This window comes from Mixophyes fleayi, chromosome 4 (genome assembly GCF_038048845.1).
Source record: "Mixophyes fleayi isolate aMixFle1 chromosome 4, aMixFle1.hap1, whole genome shotgun sequence".
NCBI classification, from domain to species: domain Eukaryota; kingdom Metazoa; phylum Chordata; class Amphibia; order Anura; family Limnodynastidae; genus Mixophyes; species Mixophyes fleayi.
Window position 1 is genome coordinate 127,817,761 of NC_134405.1, and position 20,552 is coordinate 127,838,312.

At 41.6% G+C, this 20,552-nt stretch overlaps 1 protein-coding gene and 1 long non-coding RNA gene across 4 annotated transcripts in view; one reads left to right on the forward strand and one right to left on the reverse strand.

The window, feature by feature from the left end:
- Positions 1 to 20,552, reverse strand: part of SCAMP5 (secretory carrier membrane protein 5) — a 128,460-nt gene that overhangs the window by 17,505 nt on the left and 90,403 nt on the right. Inside the window, exon 1 of one of the 3 annotated variants that reach the window (XM_075208188.1) lies at positions 692 to 801. The exons of 1 other annotated variant lie outside the window; for it this stretch is intronic. The gene's annotated coding sequence lies outside the window, so the exon portion shown is untranslated. Of the gene's footprint in view, positions 1 to 563; positions 672 to 691; positions 802 to 20,552 lie in introns of those variants that run through there. One more of the 3 variants, XM_075208190.1, reaches the window with a different exon arrangement.
- Positions 866 to 19,863, forward strand: LOC142152009 (uncharacterized). The gene is made up of 2 exons (XR_012691279.1): positions 866 to 1,050; positions 19,550 to 19,863. It is a non-coding gene; the product is annotated as an uncharacterized LOC142152009 (long non-coding RNA).

A 20,552-nucleotide genomic window follows, 5' to 3' on the forward strand; every position in this document is an offset into this window, starting at 1 on the left:
TGTCCCAATCTCTAAACAACCCTTCAATTAGGTTGGATAAGAATTCTGCAATGACAGGCTGGCACTATATATACACCAATTTTTATTGATATTGATCTTAGATATTTAATTACAATTAGCATCTGTATACAAAGGCTGCATATTTGTTACAACTTGTTACAATAAAGGGACATTCTGTAAGGTTGCACATTTGGGAACAGAAACAAATGTTACTGCAATAATGGCAGAAAATGCAAGCATAATCCATTGAAATCATAAATGATATTTAATCATGAAAAATCAGCAACTGTAAAGATGCCCTTATATTAGTTGTTTTAATTCACGTGTACATGTCATACTAAAACAAAATAAATAATATTACACAAACGGATTTAAAATGGTAAACCAGGAGTCCTTCAATGTCAACAAATGTCATTATAGCGAAAACATCTCGTGGTGTCACGATCTCCCACTGACACCCACACTGAGTGATGCAGCTTTGCATTCTCTCACACAAATCTCACCATACACAACACTCCTTGTGAACCTCACATCACACCAAATCAGCCTAATATGCACCATACCCGCTAATTATATATATATCATGACAGGGCCACCAGCACACCCGAGTAATGCACGTCGTGATCACAGCTAGAACATATAAGAAGATCATTACACGATGGACTCTCCCACGGGTCTAGCACTGACTCACCGGGAAGAGACGTCGCTCAGGCTGCTGCGGTACCCGGACACCGGTCACAATCTGGGTTTACCTCCCGGATCTGTCCACGTCCAACTCTCGCGAGATTTTCAAACGCTGCCTAACTCCTGTGAGTGTATGTGAAAACTGTCAATAAAGTTTATTCAATAAATACTTCAGTTACGTATGATACGTCCTCTGATGTGATTTGCACCAACCCCCAGGGTAGTAGCTAAATCTCCTTCAGCTAAGGTGCTTTCAGACGTCACGGTGACATCACCAGGTCATGTGACTGCAGCGTGAACATGATACACAGTGTGGGTGGGCTGCTGGCTATCTTTCTGTTCCTGTGCTATGCAGTGGAGATAAAGGTAAGAAGAGGTTGTGATGGAGAAGGGGCACGCGCGGCTACAGCTGCTGGGCAGAGAGGGGGCACGCGCGACTACAGCTGCTGGGCAGAGAGGGGGCACGCGCGACTACAGCTGCTGGGCAGAGAGGGGGCACGCGCGGCTACAGCTGCTGGGCAGAGAGGGGGCACGCGCGGCTACAGCTGCTGGGCAGAGAGGGGGCACGCGCGACTACAGCTGCTGGGCAGAGAGGGGGCACGGGCGACTACAGCTGCTGGGCAGAGAGGGGGCACGGGCGACTACAGCTGCTGGGCAGAGAGGGGGCACGCGCGACTACAGCTGCTGGGCAGAGAGGGGGCACGCGCGACTACAGCTGCTGGGCAGAGAGGGGGCACGCGCGACTACAGCTGCTGGGCAGAGAGGGGGCACGCGCGACTACAGCTGCTGGGCAGAGAGGGGGCACGCGCGACTACAGCTGCTGGGCAGAGAGGGGGCACGCGCGACTACAGCTGCTGGGCAGAGAGGGGGCACGCGCGACTACAGCTGCTGGGCAGAGAGGGGGCACTCGCGGCTACAGCTGCTGGGCAGAGAGGGGGCACGCGCGGCTACAGCTGCTGGGCAGAGAGGGGGGCACGCGCGGCTACAGCTGCTGGGCAGAGAGGGGGCACGCGCGGCTACAGCTGCTGGGCAGAGAGGGGGCACGCGCGGCTACAGCTGCTGGGCAGAGAGGGGGCACGCGCGACTACAGCTGCTGGGCAGAGAGGGGGCACGCGCGACTACAACTGCAGGGCCATAACTAGGGCTGTACGATAGGGGTGACCGCCCAGGGTGCAACGCTGAAGGGAGGTGCAGTTTAGGAATATTTTAGATTTATTTGGTTAAAATTGAGGGCTAGGGGGTGGCATTTGTCTTTCTTGCCCCAGGCGCTATAATTCTAAGCTACAGTAGGCACATGTGCAATTAAAGGTGTCGGGCGCTTTGGGGGCATGAGCGATTAAAGGTGCTGGGCATTTGCGATAAGAATAGAGACCATTACTGTCATAGATGTTGTGGTTTTGTTTCTTAAAAATACTGTATCCAGTCAGATGATATCATTATAGGCCATGAGTAGAATTGCTTTTGTCACAACACCGTACATAAAAGATTTATCTCAATTATGTCACAAAAATAACAATACATCCAATTTTCTATGTACTTCTTTTAGGTGGCATACTTCAGCCTTCTCACTTGTCCATAACTTTAATTTTTGTTATTTTTCAGACATTCTTTGCGGGACACCAGAAACCATTAGAGGATAGTGTAGGACCAGGAGTAAGAGCAACTTAAGGCATCCTAGAAGTTCACCAACACTCCTCCTGCTCTATGCCACTCTCCTGTTAGGCCCTCAGTTTATATTAAGTGGCCAGCAGGATTGGCAGTCACTGCTTCACAGTGGTCTGTAGAACGGCAGGACTGTGAGTTAACTTTCCCATCACAGTGCTGGAAGATAGGTTTAGCAAGTTGCTGTGGGCCACAGGAATGGCTACCACTTAGTGTTGGGGCAGGCTTCATGTTTCCTTAAGGGGCCTGGGTCAGGTGAGGGTTACTGGATATATGTAAGTCCCCACTAGGCACTGGACTGGTGGAGGGTGCTTCCTTTTGAACAGTTACCAATGCATTTCTGGGGGGAGGTGCTTCTTTCATTTCCCTGCACTTTCTCTCCTGTGGTCTGTCACTCCACGTGTGTGTCACCAGAACAGCAGCCATCTTGGATCACCAGCACTTCCTTTCTCTGTTCTTCCAACTTAAGGTAATAGGATTTTCCGGTTTTACTAAGTGGTTAGAGCCCAAAGATTTATTGGGCTCTAGGGCTGCCTTGCGGACTCACATTTTTTTTTTTGTATGTGTGCATGTATGCTGCTTCTGACTGTTCTTGTATTTTTTTTCTTCTGTTTGTGCTTATGTCAGATTGGGGGTTGATCCTTGAGGGCTATGGCTGGGGTAACTTATATGACGAAGTTTACCTGTCCCAGCTGATACTAAATGCCTAGGCTATGTCACTAACCAACTCTATGGCTTAGATTGCTCAGCTAGTCAGTTCCCTTTGGCTCTTCAGGGAGTCTGGCGTGTTGCGTGCATGTATTGCTGGGCCAAGGTCCTGTGGCAGGAGCCTGGTTTTGGTTTCCTCCTTTTAGGGGAGGATGTTGGAATCTGCTAATTGTAAGTGCAGTAGGGTGGTGACACCCCAACCTGTGTGAGTCAGATTCTGACTGTTCTTCCCAGGAGGAGGGTAAAGTGCTAGATATGGAGGACTCCTGCTTTGTGCAGGAAGTCACCACTTACTGTCATGGGGTGAAGGAGCTGATACATGCTGTGCGCCAGGTGTTAGATATCCTAGAGATAGCAGTCCCTGAGACTGCAAAGCCTTCTCTGTTTAAGCAGAGGTTGAAAAGCACAGGGTTTTAATTTCCTTTTTTCTTCCACTGGATGATTTGTTGGGTGAGGTTTGTAACTTGCTGGATCGGAAGTTCCAGATTTCTCTGTAGGTTACAGTTCTGTTATCTTCTTCCCTCTGAGGATATTGTTAAATGGGAAACATCCCCTAAGGTGGGCGCACCTGTAACGCAGTTGTCCAAGACAACTACCATCCCAAGTTTTAATGTAGCATTGTTTTAAGGATGGTGCGAACCATAAGGTCAAGGGCACTCCCTCCCGCTCACTGCGATCGTCCAACGATCGTCGCCTCTCTTCCCCTCTGATTACCTCCTCTCACGCACGTATCCAAGACTTCTCCCGCGCCGCTCCCCTTCATTGGAACAAGCTCCCCCGCTCCATCAGAACTTCCCGTAATCTGTCCTCTTTCAAACGAACATTAAAAACCCACCTTTTCCTTAAAGCCTTCCAGTCTCATGCCTAAACTCCCACCGGTCGGCTACCTCTCTTTCTCATCCCTTCTTCCCTTCTCCCCCTTCCTCCCGTCTCTTCGTCTCATCCATGTGTCTGTCTGTCTTCCCCTCCCTTTAGATTGTTCGCTCCTTTGAGCAGGGATCTCCTACCTTCTGTTTCCATCACTTTTAACTGCGCTCTCCAGCTACTCAGCTCACCTCCTCTCAGTCCCTCTGCCCTCTGTCTCCTCTCGCTTCTCTCCGCTCCCCTCAGTGACTCTCAACCTGTCATCCGTGCCCACCCTCTTGGGCCATAGTTACCTGCCTGTACTCACTTTTCCCCTCCCTCCCTCTCTTTCATACTGTGCTTGAGCCCCCAGAGTTATAGTGCTTACTGTTACTTGTACTGTGCTGTTTCACCTTGTACTGTGCCATTGTTTGTCCTTGTACGGCGCTACGGATACTTTGTGGCGCCCTATAAATAAAAATTAATAATAAAAATAATAACCTTAAGTCCTTTTTTGAGACAGCAGGAACCTCCTTAAGGCCCACTTTGGCCTTCGCTTGGGTGGCCAAGGTTGTGAAATGCTGGTCCAGAGCAACTTACTGAGGGCTTCTTAGATGGCAATCCGTGATCTGAATTGCTACTATTGGTGGAGCAGATTCAGAGAGCTACGGAGTATCTGGGAGAGGTGGTCCTAGACAATGGATTGATTGGGGCATGGATATCTGCCTCTGTGATTTTGGCTTGTTGGACTCTCTGGTTTTACTCCCGGGAGACTGATATGGAGTCTAAAAAGATGCCTGAGTCACTTCCTTTTTCTGTGGGTGTCCGCTTTGGGCTGTAGCTAGACAATATTATTAGTTAGGTGACAGGAGGAAAAAGTGCTTTTCTTACTGTTAATGTACCAAAATCTAAGGTGCCCAGGTTTCCCTCGTCTGCACCCAGGCCATGGTTTGCAGCGTGGACTGCAAGCCTGATCTGCTAGGTGCCCAGTTGCCAAGTCTGCTGATAAGAAATTGGCATGATGGTGTTCTGCCCACCCACGATCGTTGACGTTTGAGCTTGTCTACTCCTCTTCAGGGTTAAACATAAATTGAAGGCCTATCAGGAGAGTGGTATAGAGGGGGGTAGAGCTACAGTGAACTTCAAGAATGGCTTAAAGTGCCTGCATGACTGGTCCCTACACTATACCCCAATGTTTCCCAGTGAACTAAGATAAAAGGATTTATCGAATGTATAAAAATCCTATTATTTCTTCTGTGTTTTCTTTCCCTGGTTACTCTTTCAGAAATAAAACCTTTTTCTTGTACTACAAAGCAATTTTTTTTTCCATACTGTTCAGACTGCTCCAACCTCCATCTTGCTGTTATGATATCTTGGTGCCCTGCAATCCATTCAAATAGCTGGTGCAGGAATAACCTCTCTACTCTCCATCATTAATTACTGTTCTCCTATTGCAATCATCTTGTCTCCCATTTTAATTATTGTCGAATCTATATCAGATTGTTCACCTGTAAGTGTCAGTTTATCAGTTATGAGCTCATCAGCCGGAGAGAATTAAATACACTGCATGGTTTGAGTGTACAAATAAACTCTGCTTTATTAGTTACAAGTCCCTATCTATATAGCAAAAATCACGTATTACAGAAAACTACGCCCCAAAAGGTTTTAACCACTCATGTTCCCTTCAAACAGACGTTAGTATATTCTCTCATTATCAACAAGAGAACTCCACAGGGGGGGGCTGGCTTATCTCCTGTCTGGTATGTCCAAGGTTATAAGCATAGCCTTGCAAATAATGAATTACTCCTACAAAACAGGTGCATCTAATAGTATTTAAGCTATAACAGAACAAAATAGCTATAAGGCAACAAGATGGCATCAGCTTAGCAAAATCACATTTCTCATTTCCCATCTTTTTATTCATTATTTGCCCTAACACTACCTATCAGAGATTACATTCTTGCTGTCGCTTTTAATGGGTACTTATATGCATACACCCTTCTAACAGAACATATGAATAAGATTGCCTAAAATTGGATACATAGAACAACCCATCCCCCATCAGTAACAAGTCCATGATCCCTCTTCTAGCTGATAGATGGTCAATGAGTCGACAACCGTCTTGCACCCGACACATGTCCTGATGTCAGATCTTCACATATATCAGTGAACATGAGAAACTCTGGGGCCTCTTATGCTTCCTTTTTGTCTTTTAACTATGGATTTTTTTAGGGAAGGAAAAAATGAAAGGGAGGGAGAAAATACACAGTGCGCTCGGCAAGTGCTGTATGTCACTTATTTCACAATAGAAGGGATTGTCCATTGTGCTGTATATCTTCATAAGGATAGGCTTCAGTAACAAGCATGTGGATTCCAAGGAAAAGGTTCTTGGTTTCTGCACTGATCACAACTAGCAGTAGTACTGAGAGTTCCACAAGGTTCACACACATTAGATGGGGTGTACAGTACAGCGGTTAAGACAGATGTGGTAACTTAAATTTTTCTGGAAGAGAAACACTTAGCTTTAATAGACTTGCTAATAAGCCACATCATCAGTTTTATTAGAATATATATATAATAATAAGTATTAGTAACAGTCCTTGAAGTACAACATGTATAAAACCTGATAACCATCCTCCTATACCCTTGAACCAATCGGCCAGGTACAGCCATGAAAACTATCCTTCTAGATAAGCATCTCCAGTGTACTCCTTTAAAAATTTATATTTCATGTCTTAAATTTTTGTAAGTGTTCATCAAACATTTTCTCTGGATCATCTGCGTCACTAGTTAAAAAGGTGCAACCCTGGGCTTCAATTTATATATTTAGGGTCAGGCAGTACCCTCCAGACTAAAATGTCAGGTAGTCCAATATTAACCTATTGTCTTGTATAATTGTAATAATGTGTTGGACCACAATACTCACAAATACATTTCTGTATTGGGTGTAAACCCCTACAGTCATGGGTTGCTATTTTCTTATTTGGTTGGGTTAAACTTTCATATTAGAATTTTTCTCATTATGTATAATGATCTCTACATTACTATTGGCATGAGTCTGGTTCTTCCAGACCTAGCTTTCCTTTCTAGACTAGTACACATCTACAGCGTACAGCAAAGGAACATAATGTGCAATCAATATTCCTCCTGCTAATATCAATGAACACCACTCTCTGGTCTCCCTTGGACCTTTAAAAAACGTGTAAAATATATTTTACTCAGACTCCCCTTGTCTGAAGATCTTGCAGTGGGATGCATGTATTCAGGTGTCATTTCCCTGTACTTCCACTACCATGGGCGTCGTCAATAAGACCTGGAAAGGACTCTCATATCTGGGTTCAAAACTCTTCCTGACGTGCTTTTTCACGACCATCCAGTCCCCTGGTTGCAGTTTATGGGTACCTGCATCAAAATTAGGGCCTGGAATGGAAGAAATCACTTGACCATGTATTTCAGTTAGTTGTTTCTATAATAAAGCAACATAGTTCAACAAATCACCATGTACATGCTGTAGTTGCTATGGAAAGTAACAGCCTGTTCTGTGTGCTGTGCCAAACAGTAACTCATTTGGTGCTAAACCAGTGTCTTTCCTAGGAGTGTTTCTTACTGAGTGCAGGTAAACATGAGATCCATGGCAGACCTGTTTCAGCCATTATTTTCTGCATTTTCAATTGCAGTGTACCATTAAGGCGCTCCACACATCCCGAACTTTGGGGTCTGTGAAGGGCAGATATGATTCCCATGTCTTTTAACAGTTCCTTGAATCCTTGCCCCGTAAAGTGTGTCCCTCTGTCACTTTCAATGACCTCTGGTACCCCATATCTGCAGATTACCTCACTCGTAAATTTCATGGCTACTGCTTTAGCATTTGCTTTTTTATACAGCCATGTCTCCAGCCAGTGACTAAAGAAGTCAAGACAGACTAGCACATTCCCAAAGCCCGAGCATTTGGGAACTTGTATAAAGTCTATTTGTATCCTCTTATAGGGATAGGGATATTATGTCTGGGGTGTGGTTTTCCATAGGACAGACTTACCCGGGTTATTCTATGCACAGATTAAGCATCCTGCTACTAACACCTGTGCTGCTTGGACAAACCCTGCTGCTATCCATAACCTGTTAGTGAGTACAACCATAGCATCTTCCCCCAGATGCACTTTCTTGTGTGCTATATTGGCCATAATCGTGCACAATTACAAACGCATAACTTGAATCAATGTAAATGTTTATTCTTTGTCCTTTTGCATATATGCATGCAAGTGTCAGGGCCTTTAATTCAGCTTCTTGTGCTGACATGTGACTCAGTAGATTCTGTTGAATCACTCTTTCTGTGTGTGTGGTTACAGCACACCCTGTATAAGAAACACCATCTATGTGGTAGCGTAAGATGTCTGCATTTGGTAGCAGTGTATCTATGTCAGATAAAACCAAAGATCCTTGTCTCATTAGTTCTACACAATCATTCAGTTCAAGCTGGGATGGGAATCCCCCAAATCCCTAGGGGAACCCCGATATATACAGGTACTTCTCCCATCTTTTGAAACTTGCTGCAATAAGGCAGCAGGATTCAACATTGTGCACCACTTAAGTGTAACGCTACAGGGAGTTAGCAGTGCTACTTAGTCTGGCTGCTGAGAAGTGTTTTGTTTGTGCTTGATTTAAAATTTCTGTTACTGCATGTGGCACCATTAGGGTTACTGGGTGCACTAGCACAATATCTGTACTTTTTCCAAACACCATGGCCGCTGCAGCCATTGCTCATATGACTGGGTCTAATTGTGCAGAGTAGTATGCAAGTGACCTTAGCCTGCGACCATGTATCTGTGTCAGTACTCCTTGTGCATGAGCACTTACTTTATAACAAAATAATGTGAAAAGCTTGTCATAATCTGGCAAAGTCAGTGCTGGCGCTGAAGTTACTTCAACTTATAATTGGTTAAACATTTGGCTCTGCTCAGAGGAGAGTATAAATGGCTTGCTATCATCCAAAAGTGCTATTGCAGGCGCACAGATAATAGCTCATAAAGTCTTAAGGCTTTTTCATTTATGCACAGACATTGAATTCCCATCAATGCATTACCATACCCATGATACAAAGAGGTATTTACAGTATATGATGATTATAGCACAGTAAATAAGGGCAGTGAATGTCTTTTCAACACTGATTGACTCAAAACTATTATGAGGATAAAAGAATAAAAACCTTTGTTATCTACCATAATTTGACATTACATTGCATTACTTTCTTTCAAACCATCTGATATAAAATTTGGTTAACAAAAAACCCAAAAATAAACCTAAACACTATTTCATATTCAATTATGTTAGTCCATTTCTCCTTATCTCTTTAAAAACATCTCACCTTCTACGACTTACAGAAAAACCACCTAGTTCGTGCATTTGCTATGCGAATAGCCCATAAACTCTAATATCTCTTTCCAAAACAAGGTAATCATTACTCAGCAGAATCTACGTTCTTTAAATCCTTTATTAGTTTATACTTATGTTTGTTGTGGCTGTAGACCAAAACATATTGCAACTTCTATTCATTGGAAGTTGGATCAATGCAATCTGGATTGAAAGGGTGCTTTGTAGCTGGAGAGCTTCTGTGAAGACAAAAACTTTTGCATAGAGATTAACATTTATTCACTAGGAATTACAGTAACTGTTAATAATTCACATTTCCCAATTAGTGTGTGTTACTGCATGTAATACGCTTGTACACCATTATCAGGAAACCAGTAAACATTTTTGTGCATTGAACAGCTGCTAATACGACACTTGTTTAAAAGTTTCTCTTTATAGCTTAACTGTGACGCTATGCGTTCCATGCAATGAAAAACTGATTTCCTCAAAGGGGTAGTCCCTAATCTCACAAACAGGGAATGTCAAAGTGACGAGACCTGGGCGAGTGTTCAAAGCCACTCCTTTCTTCACTTAGTACAACCTCCTTGAATGACTCCACTGAAATTCAGGAAGAAACAATCATTCACCACCAGGAAAACTTTATAAGCATTCAGCCATTTTAAAAGCAACATTGTCTCATAAATCAGAGTACTCTCGTTAGACACCACACATTGTGTCTGTAAATCACTCAATATTTTCTCAACAAAATCTCCCGTGACCAAATATTCACACATATTTCCAGATTCTGTGATTTCCATGTTTAAAGTACAAATATATATTTACATTTCTCGCTCACAGACGACATTTTATCTCGTAACATTTCTTTATGGGCATAACAAACCCTCCTGATTTCTGAGAACATTCATCAGTGCCATTTTAACACAGATAAAAACAGCTTGTAATATATCTCTGCATGTAAAGCTCACTTCCACAATTCTCAACTTCATTAAAGAGAAAGCTATTTTTCTCAACTTCAGAAACAAAATTACTTTGTTTAAATACAGAAAACGACTTGTTGGACCCCTGCCAACTTTGTTCTGACACCAGTAATAATAGTGATAATGTACATTATTTACAGTCTTGTGACGGACCAAAGATTTTAAAACTTCTTTTGCATCTCTTCAAAAGCATTACATTTACAACTGTACAGCTTTTTCAACCTTGAAACATGTCTCTTGTAAAACGGTCAAGACAGACAAACACGGATCTCCCTCACACGTAGTAAGACGGAGATAAAACTCACATACAGAGAGAGAAAAATTAACTGTTATATTCCAGTCTATTGCTGTGGAACTACATGTCCCAGCATTAGACTAAATACACATTAGCTTCAACATGTTACTATCAATCAGCACTCCGGACATATTTTTTCTCTTGAAATATTGAAGCATACTTGGAAGAACCTTTTTATCAATGTTACATACATTGTCAGATAACAAAAAACAGCGTGCTTATCTCAACAAACTGAAATCTTTTACACAGAATAAGGGAGGGGCACATCTCACTCTTTAAGCTGCGCAGCATCAAACATACATTTTTAGTACACAACCTACTTGATTCATTGTTTTATTCATTATATCATTTAGCTTGTGATACATTTAGCCTATCTACATATTTTGCGACTTTCTAGATCTCTTAACTTTCCTTTGCCACCTCAAACTATCTCTTGGGGTTTGGGCTCAATACCCCTTTGTTCTTGTCACATTACCACTTGCAACACCCTTGTTTCTCCATTAACACATGTCAATTCCTTATTAAAGTAATTTTATTGTTTTAAAATAAGCATTGCCTAATCAATTGTATGTGTGTCCAAAGCACAAAGTAATTTATTTTAGCAGATGTAAATAGTCAACAATTCAATACATTATTATATTATGATAAAGTACAGTACAGCACAGCAAATACCAAAAGATAAATACATACCGCTGCAATCGCATGCGCTTGCTGCGCACCCACGGGACCCGATGGACAATATTCTGTATAGAATATTGTGTCAGAGTTGACTGAGGCCCCAGTGAGATGCAGCTATTATATATACAGTCAGTGTTTCATTGTGAACAATAGAGATGACGTAGATTGTTTCTATAGGTCCAGACGTTGGGTGGGTCCAGGCCAGACAGGTAATAGGTTGATTCAATCTAAGGAATCCAAAGGTGGGGGTCTTCTCTCCAGGGGTCTGCTCCTTTTCATAGCCAGTATCATACAAAGGTTTACTCTCTAATATCAATAACTAAAGTATGCAATGTGCGATCTCTTCGCCGACTGCACCGGACAGCTGCTGATGATTAGGGCTTCAATATGATATCAGGCATGACACCTTTCCTATTACCTAAACCTTTAATAACACTACAATGTACGTATAATCACTATATATATATATATATATATATATGACTAATAGTAAACCGAATACTATCTGCTCCTGAATTACAGTGTAACAGAACCAATATGAAATTATATAAAAACTAACTGTTGTAATGCGAGTGTGTGCGTGCGTAGTTTACCGTGCGAATGCACCACGTCACGTAACACGTGGCGTACGCTTCGCAATACGCACGGTAAACCAATATTAAACCAATATACTTTCGTTCATCCAATTATACAACTTTGACAGTCCACCCTTTGATAGTATGATAAACTATCACCTTAAAGATGTTATATGCAGGATCTCAGTACCACGTTTCATTGTTATGTAATACAAATCCCCCTTGGTGTATGTCCACGCTGTTTGTAGATCTAAACAAGTTATCATAAGAGAGAGTCTTAATCCTCTAAACGACTTCTTCTTTTACTATAAACCGTACACTTCTGGAGCTTGGAGATAACCTTTTGTATGCCCTTCAAGGGTGCAATAAAACACTTAATACATTATTTGGAAAGGTACAGGGTACAGTAGAACGTGTATCAGCTATACAGAATTCTCTACTACAGTTCTTCAAGTTTAACAGGTTCTTCTGTCCAACGCATGTCTTTAAGCTCAGAATACATTTAAACACTTCATGTTCATCAATACCATCATCCTATGTCTATCAATAATGTCATATACAATCTCCTTCAGCTTGCGTTAATATACATACATCTAATAATGTCACCAGTTCTTTTCATCAACACTTGTGGGCGGGCTATTGTCTGCTCGTTCTTCCCAGTCTCTCAATACTCAGATTTAACAGTGATCGGCTTGCAAAGCATTGGGAGACTTCAGACTAAGGGACCTAGGTGTTCTACTTTTTCCCTTAGTGACCTCCCGCCTATAGTTCGGGTACCTCAAGAATATTTAGTGGAAAGAGAACTTATCCTACTTGATATAATCACTGAGGCACGTGTGAGCACGCCCAGCACTTTGTTTGGTCTAAAACCTTACCCTCCCAAGAATGATAATCATTCTCAAGGATGCCTGCTCAAGTCCGAATATTACTGGACCGGCATCGCTGGGTGTGTCTCTTTTCTAACCATGGGGTACGGATGTAATGCTACTCAGACAATAGCCCCTCGCACTTTCTCCAAGCTCCAAGGTTTCTAAATTTACCTTTACCCCTGAATTGAATAGAGTAATTGGCTGGACTGATTATGCTACTAACTTCTTCCTCCCCAATACCTCCTTATCACTACCTGAACCAGTCTCTGTCACCTGCCAATAATCAAAAGAATTAACCGTCCTGAGAAGAGTGAAATGAGAGAACACAAAACAGGAAAAACTACAACTTCATGCTGGACAACAGTCTTAGCCTTTGGCTCAGGTGCTACTAACTGCATTTGAGGCCTTCCAGTACAGACTCATGAGTGCCCTTGGACCCTTCTCTGAGTGTTTGCCCCTCTGCAGTGGGTGGTATGGGCACCAGTGTGTCTCTGCTACCCTTGAAGCCGTGAGGCTGGTAGCCTACACCTGGTACCTGTCTGTCAAATAACCTAAGCTTAAGAGATTTCTGTTCCACAACTTACTCTCCCGATCCAACATCCTGACAGTTAGTGTGACCTTTCAGGAAACAGTGTTTTGGACGTTCTCGGTTACTGTCTCACTATTTACCTTCTCTCAAGGTCTAACCTAGCCTCCCAGTTACAATCTCATCTCACGAGGGGTCAAGAACATTTCAAAAACTGACAGGTTAGGAGTCTGCCCAGGAGTGATCTTTTGGTAGCGGGAAAGGACTAGTGGCACTTCAATCAAGTTCCAACTCTTATTCTATTCAATTCATTCTACCGAGTACCACTACTTTATGTTCACACTGGTTTATGGCTAACTGAAAGTATGTGATTTGTTACCACTACTCATACATTATACATCTATTATCAATAACATGAATACCCCTATCATCTATTATAACTCTAGGACTATCACATTAAATAACAAAAGCTTTGAGTATGAAACAGTAATACATTAGACACATTTCAGTACACCTCTACCTAGACATATTTCATTGGTACACCTGTGTATACTTGAGGATCCTGCATGGTGGTAATTGGATGACGTGTATTTGTTTTACCTGGAGGAAAACCCATCAGCAGGAGGGATATGGGATGGCTCTATTGGTCTACCTTGTCCATCTCTCCAGAGTCCACCAGACTCCTCACCACATCTCTTCACCTTCCAGACAGTTTATCCCTCGGGTAACACAAATCTTCCTATATCAAACCAATATGTGTATGCGTGCATGTGTGTGTGTGTTCACCTTTTTAAAACTAAAACAATACAACGAAAAACAAACAAAACATAGATTTGTTAGCTGTCACATAAAACCCTGTTGTCTATTTGACAGCTATGTTCTCCCTGGTGTGACAGCCCTGTATGGTTGTGCGTGTAAGTGTGGACCTTACTAGCAGCTACTTCAGTTGGTAACTGTGTCACTGTCTAAAGTCCTCTATGTAGTGTCCTAATCATGTGCTGGTATTGCTATAAAACGATTTCTCAGTCACCTCAACATCACCCTCTAGACTAGTAAATGCTAAAGACCAATGTATAGCAATCGATTTTCCCTCTGCCAACTCACATGTCATTCTCAGTACCTCATATTCAGCTACTTGACTAAGTGGGAAAGGCAAAGGGGTCTCTTTCTATAACACTTTCTTCAAATATAACAGTATCCAGTACATGCCTGTCTAACAGTGAAAAATATAAAACATGAAAATTCTACATTTTCTAGGGGTTCACATTATGTCGTATCTTGTGGTAAAAATCACACTGCAGTGTTCTACACAGAGATGCATATCTGTATGCCTATCCTCTAGCAATCTCCTGTCTCCACCCTTTGTGCATCCATAAAAAGGCACATTTTTGTACAGGAGGCACGAATTATAAAAAAAAAAAAAAAAACAGATATGCAATCTATAAAACATGAATCGTATTTCCACAACAGAACCTTTCTGCTTAAAATCAGCAGTTTCTATACACATGAAAACAAAACCCCTGACTGTTTCTGTAACTCATGTCAATTTAGTGTGTGTATCTCTGAATTTGTCTTATGTAAAAAAATAAAATATGTTTTAGCCCCATTTTTGGGACTGTGTCTGATTTTATCTCTACCAGAGCAGAGAGAGAGAGAGAGCGAGGGAGAGAGAGAGAGGGGGAGAGGGAGAGAGACTAGCGTTTGTGTAAAGAATGAGAAATAGGAAAGCAATGAATGATGGGAATACAAAGGTTTGAATACAAACATACATGTAGAAAGGGAGATTTTTACAACAAAATGACAGCTGGATTGGACTCTGACTCTATGGGGAAATTGCTGTATTCATTCCACTGTTCCCCTTAGCTATTTGCTAACTATGACCCCTCCCCATACTTGACTAGGGGATCTTAACAGTGCCTTCCAGTGTCGTCCGTCATTTGTTCAGTAAGAACTCGGTATCTCATTGACTACATACCTTTTCAACGGACTTTCCTAACTTATAATAGAGAAATTTAAAAATGTACTCTTAGTGACTCATATTTTCTCTGAAATACATAAAACGATATTTTGGAGCAAAGTATGTACATTGTTGGATAATGATTCCCAAACAAATTATCATGAGACACTGCAGCCTAAAACAAAAGAGTGTTCCAATTGTCTATTGTTACTCTGTCTTTCAAGAGTGATTCTTCTATTTCTCTATCTCCCCTTTTGATCACTAAGTCTATACTCCTTTTGTGTCCCCTTTACCTGTGAGAAGAAAAACAAGATAGTTATCTTAAAACAGCAAACAAAACAAACATTTCTATTCTTTGCCACCGGTCAGCGATTTAGGAAAACAAACATGTGACAACATAAAACGAACAAACAAAATCAACAAAGATTACCTTTTTAAATCCGTTCCCTGCACACTAATACTTACCACCGTTTAACTCTAGAGTCGGCTATATTTCTCCCCCCGAATTTTAGTTGTTACAGAGTGTGCAATCAATTGTAGGGGAACCTCTGAGAGAAGTGTACGCCTCCTTTGTGGATGTCCATGTGATTTCCAACCCAGGTATCCATTCTTCTCTCTACACAGTTCCTACTCATGTGTGTCTTCTTATGGCAGTAGAAGCACATCCCTGTCATGTCTGCACAATGTTTTGCTAGATGTCCTATTTTATTGCCTTGAAAACACTTCCTCAACTCATGTTGTTTCTCTTCCTTTTTACAATCTCTTGCGAAATGGCCTTCTTCGTTACACTTAAAACACCTGATTTTTCTATGTTTCTTATTATGTGGGTTGTATGCTAGTGGTCGTGTGTGCAGTCCCTCTAGTGCTGGGATACTTACTATCATTACCCTATCACTTAGTGCTTTTTCCTCTTTACATATATTTTTATCCTGTCCTATAGCTGACTCCCTGAGAACACTTACAGTGATTCCTTTCCAGTTTGGTAATGAAGTTTGCACCCTTCTTTTCAAGTTTTCCCTGAGGCCATCCATTAGAACTTTAACAGCAACCTCCCTGTAATATACATTATCTTTTATGTCTGGTACCCCAGTATATTTGCCCATTGCTATCAAAGCTCTGCAAAAATAGTCTGTTGCATTTTCACTATCTTTTTGCTGGATACTAAACATTTTACTCCAGTTCACTATCACTGGGAAATATATGGCCAACTGTGTGATTATATGTCTAATATTGTCCTGATTATCATCCTCGGTTAAGGATTCATCCTCCTCCAACATACAATCCTTAATGAACTTTTGTATATCAGTATTGAGAGGAAGACAGGCCTTCAATAATACTCGTTTTTAGTTGGCTCATACACATTACCATAATATCTAATAAACTGCTGACATTTGGTCAAATCTTTCCTAGGATCAGGGAAATCAGACAAAATTGAAAATGTTTCAGACCTAGTGCATGGATCATGCTTTGCTACATGTTTTAAGGGAACATCACTATTCCTGTCTGCTTTCCCATTGGGAACTGCTGCTGTGCAGACAGGATGTAAGTCTACCAAATCACTAAAACTAGTTGCTGAAATTGCTGCTGCAGTACAATGGATGTCTCCCCCTTTGTTAACCTTTTCATTATTCTCACCACTTTCAGCAGCTGCCCCTGCTGGTGGGACCGTTCCTCTTCTTTGTCCTGAAACATTACTTTTAACGTTACTTAAAACAACATACAACTTACTAGTTACAGTTTTCACATTTTTGGTATTGGCTGTACTATCCGCCCCGACCGAATTTGTCGGGGGCGTGTTTGCGCTCAGTTCGCCACGCTTTGCAACGCACACTTCCGGAATGCTTGTTTCCGGTACGCTTACTTCCGCTGAACACGCGTTTTTCGCTACACTCACTTCCGCTGTGCGTTCGCTGCTCTGCCACGTGTTACCTTCCATTTGCCACAATTTTAAACAGTCATCATGTTCAATTCTCGTTTTTGTTGATTTAATCAACCGCACTTTATCTCTAACATTATTTAACACCTCTGAGTCAAGAGTACCTATGTTTGGGAAAGGTTTCACACACTCCCGGGTCATCTTGACCCATTTGTCGCAATATGCCGTGGCATACGCACCGTATTTATTATACATAACATATTTTGCCGAACCAACCGGCAATTCATTAGGCAGCACAACATGAACTATCTCTAGCGTTTGCTTCATATCCATTGTGAAAACAACCTATTTCTCAACGCTACACAAAAAGACTTTTACCTGTTCTCTTTTGAAACAGAACTTACTAGAGATTTTTTTTTTTATTCCTGGACGTTTTCAACAGGCACGTCCCCTTAAAGATATCAATGCCCTTCCTAGTTTGAGTACTTTACCACTGTCAGCACCAGATATCAATCAAGAATATCAGTGGTTGCAGCGTATTTCCTCTCACATCTCCCAAGTCGCAATCACGGCTGCACTAAATCAACCATGCAGTCCGATCGCACGGCTTACGGATACTAACTATCGGTAAGCTTTGCGATTAATATTTGGGAATGCCGCGAAAACCTGTTATTTTCGCTTCGAGTATACCTGCCGAGTATACTCTGTGGTGTCTCTTTATCACCTGCTCTTTGTTAGAACAGAACACCACTCACACAAAGGTTTCTTTATATCCTGCTCAGCCCTAGAACAGAACCTTTGTTGTCAGGTCACCTTTTTTTAACATGCCCCGTCAGACACACCTGAACTACAGCGCTATGAATTTTTAAATAGTACCACACTGCCCTCCCAATACTCAATCACGGCCTTGCCATGCGGTCGATTTGCACAGCTCAATGATTCATTATGCGGACCACAGATAACACTGCAATGCTCTGTCCTTTCCAGCAAACAATACCCTTTATCAGTGAATGTCGTGATTAGTATTAGGTGCGTGTGCGAAAACCTATAGTTGCCTATAGTTACCAGTATATTTTTGCCTTTATGTATTTATTCACATACACACACATAACCTTTGTTTTCTGTACAGAAAATTACTTTCCCAAACAATGGCACTATCTTTTCAGAGACTTTACCAAGTGCTTACAGTATGCATATAACAACTATCAAAACTATTGTTCAACCACGTGGAAAATCTACCGGAAGTTCGCGTACGCACAGCAGGAACTACACATATGCACAGCAATGCAATACACTTTAAAACATAAAACGACAATAAAAAGAAACATTTTTCTTTCTTGTCCCTAGATTCTAATTAGCGTTCCTTCAGTCTATGCAATTATCATATTAATGATAATGATATCAGGCATGACACCTTTCCTATTACCTAAACCTTTAATAACACTACAATGTACATATAATCACTATATATATATATATATATATATATATATATATATATATATATATATATATATATACTAATAATAAACCGAATACTATCTGCTCCTGAATTACAGTGTAACAGAACCAATATGAAATTATATAAATAACTAACTGTTGTAATGCGAGTGTGTGCGTGCGTAGTTTACCGTGCGAACGCACCACGTCACGTAACACGTGGCGTACGCTTCGCAATACGCACGGCAAATCAATATTAAACCAATATACTTTCGTTCATCCAATTATACGACTTTGACATCCTTCTTTGGCTATCCCTGCTTTCTTGATTAATTACTTGCAGACCTTCTACTCCCCACACATCCTATAAATCTGCGCATCATTTTTATGGGGGGGGGGGGGTTGCTGTCATCTGCTTACTGTCTATATTCCCCTATATTGACAGTACTTTTGAGTCCCATTAGAGACTCTGGTCTAGTTTCTGTGGGTTGTCCCAATAGTGGACGTCCCGTTCTGTGGACTCCCAACAGTGAATGTCTGGGTCTGTGGGCTCCGTACACTAGATTCCCCTTTTGGGCTCCATACACTAGATGTCCATTTTTGGACTCCTTATACTGGATGTCCGGTTCGGTGGGCTCTGTGCACTAGATCCCCTTTGGACTCCTTACACTGGATGTCCCTTTTGGACTTTTTACACTGAGTGTCCGTGCAGAATAGCCTGACAGCATCTGGGAAACCACTCATGTTCCCTTCACACAGATGTTAGTATATTCTCTCATTATCAACAAGAGAACTCCACGGGGGGGGCTGGCTTATCTCCTGTCTGGTATGTCCAAGGTTATAAGCATAGCCTTGCAAATAATGAATTACTCCTACAAAACAGGTGCATCTACTTGTATTTAAGCTATAACAGAACAAAATGGCTATAGGGCAACAAGATGGCATCAGCTTAGCAAAATCACATTTCTCATTATCTTTTGACTAGAAAAGTATTCAGTGCTGTCCAATCCATTTCCAATTCTATCTACTATTACAATCTCTCTACATACCAACTGTCTGCTCACACTGATGCTTTTTTTTTTTACTTCCCAGGTTAACTCTGCTTTTAGGACTATGCCCCTTCTTGAATGCTGCCCCTGGAAATCTTCAACAGAATGTCTCTGTCAAGTATCGTCTCTAACTGCAGGACCCTGCTGAAAGATCACCTGTTTAACAAACAGTTCAAATAGTGCTTGTGATTTGCTTCTCCCAGAGTTGCGCTCCAGCGGTTGAAAAACCTGGAGTGTGTACCCTGCTTTATAGTCAACTCCTGTAATCAAATCGCCGGGGCGGCTTTTCATATATGTCTAATGTATGCTGATGTGCATTAAGGTTCTAGCACACAGTAAAAACTATAAATAACTTGTCTCCTGGGCTGATATCTACACATTATCCTTTACTTTGAGTTGACCCTTGCATTTTTTGCTTTCACTTCCAGCAATTTATGGGCCTGTAGCTTCAGTTTCTCAATTTGTCACTCTAAAGGGGTAATTCAATTGGCTACGTTGCTCTCGAAAGTAATGCAGCCTGCGCACTTTTACTGTTACTACGGTAATAGTACGTAATATTGCCATTCGTACATTAATTATTAATGCTGATTTTTGCTTGCGTCTTGGAGCAGAAATCCGGGTTAAAATTACCATATGAATGGGGATAGTGCACGCTCCGTGTTACTCTTAGATACCCCCCTAAGATGATCTTGTTTTTAGATGTGTACACAACCACATGAATCATTGAGTAACCACTAGAGAAATTAACTCTTAAAAGTTTGTCCTAATATGTACATTTTATCAAAATAAATGGCTAAATAAATATTATTTTGTTAGGGTGACTTGGAACACACTGCCCATATTATACTATCATGTTATTTTGTACTGATACTACCATCACTCTAAATAACCTCAGTAATATAAGACGGTACAAGTGTGGCTAAGAGCTTATCAATGCCATGAGGATTGAAAACTATCTTTCTTATTAAGCGGTGCATCTTAAATATGCCCCAGAGTGTGATATTTCCCATGCAGTAAATGTACCAGGTACTTTAGCTGAAGGGAAT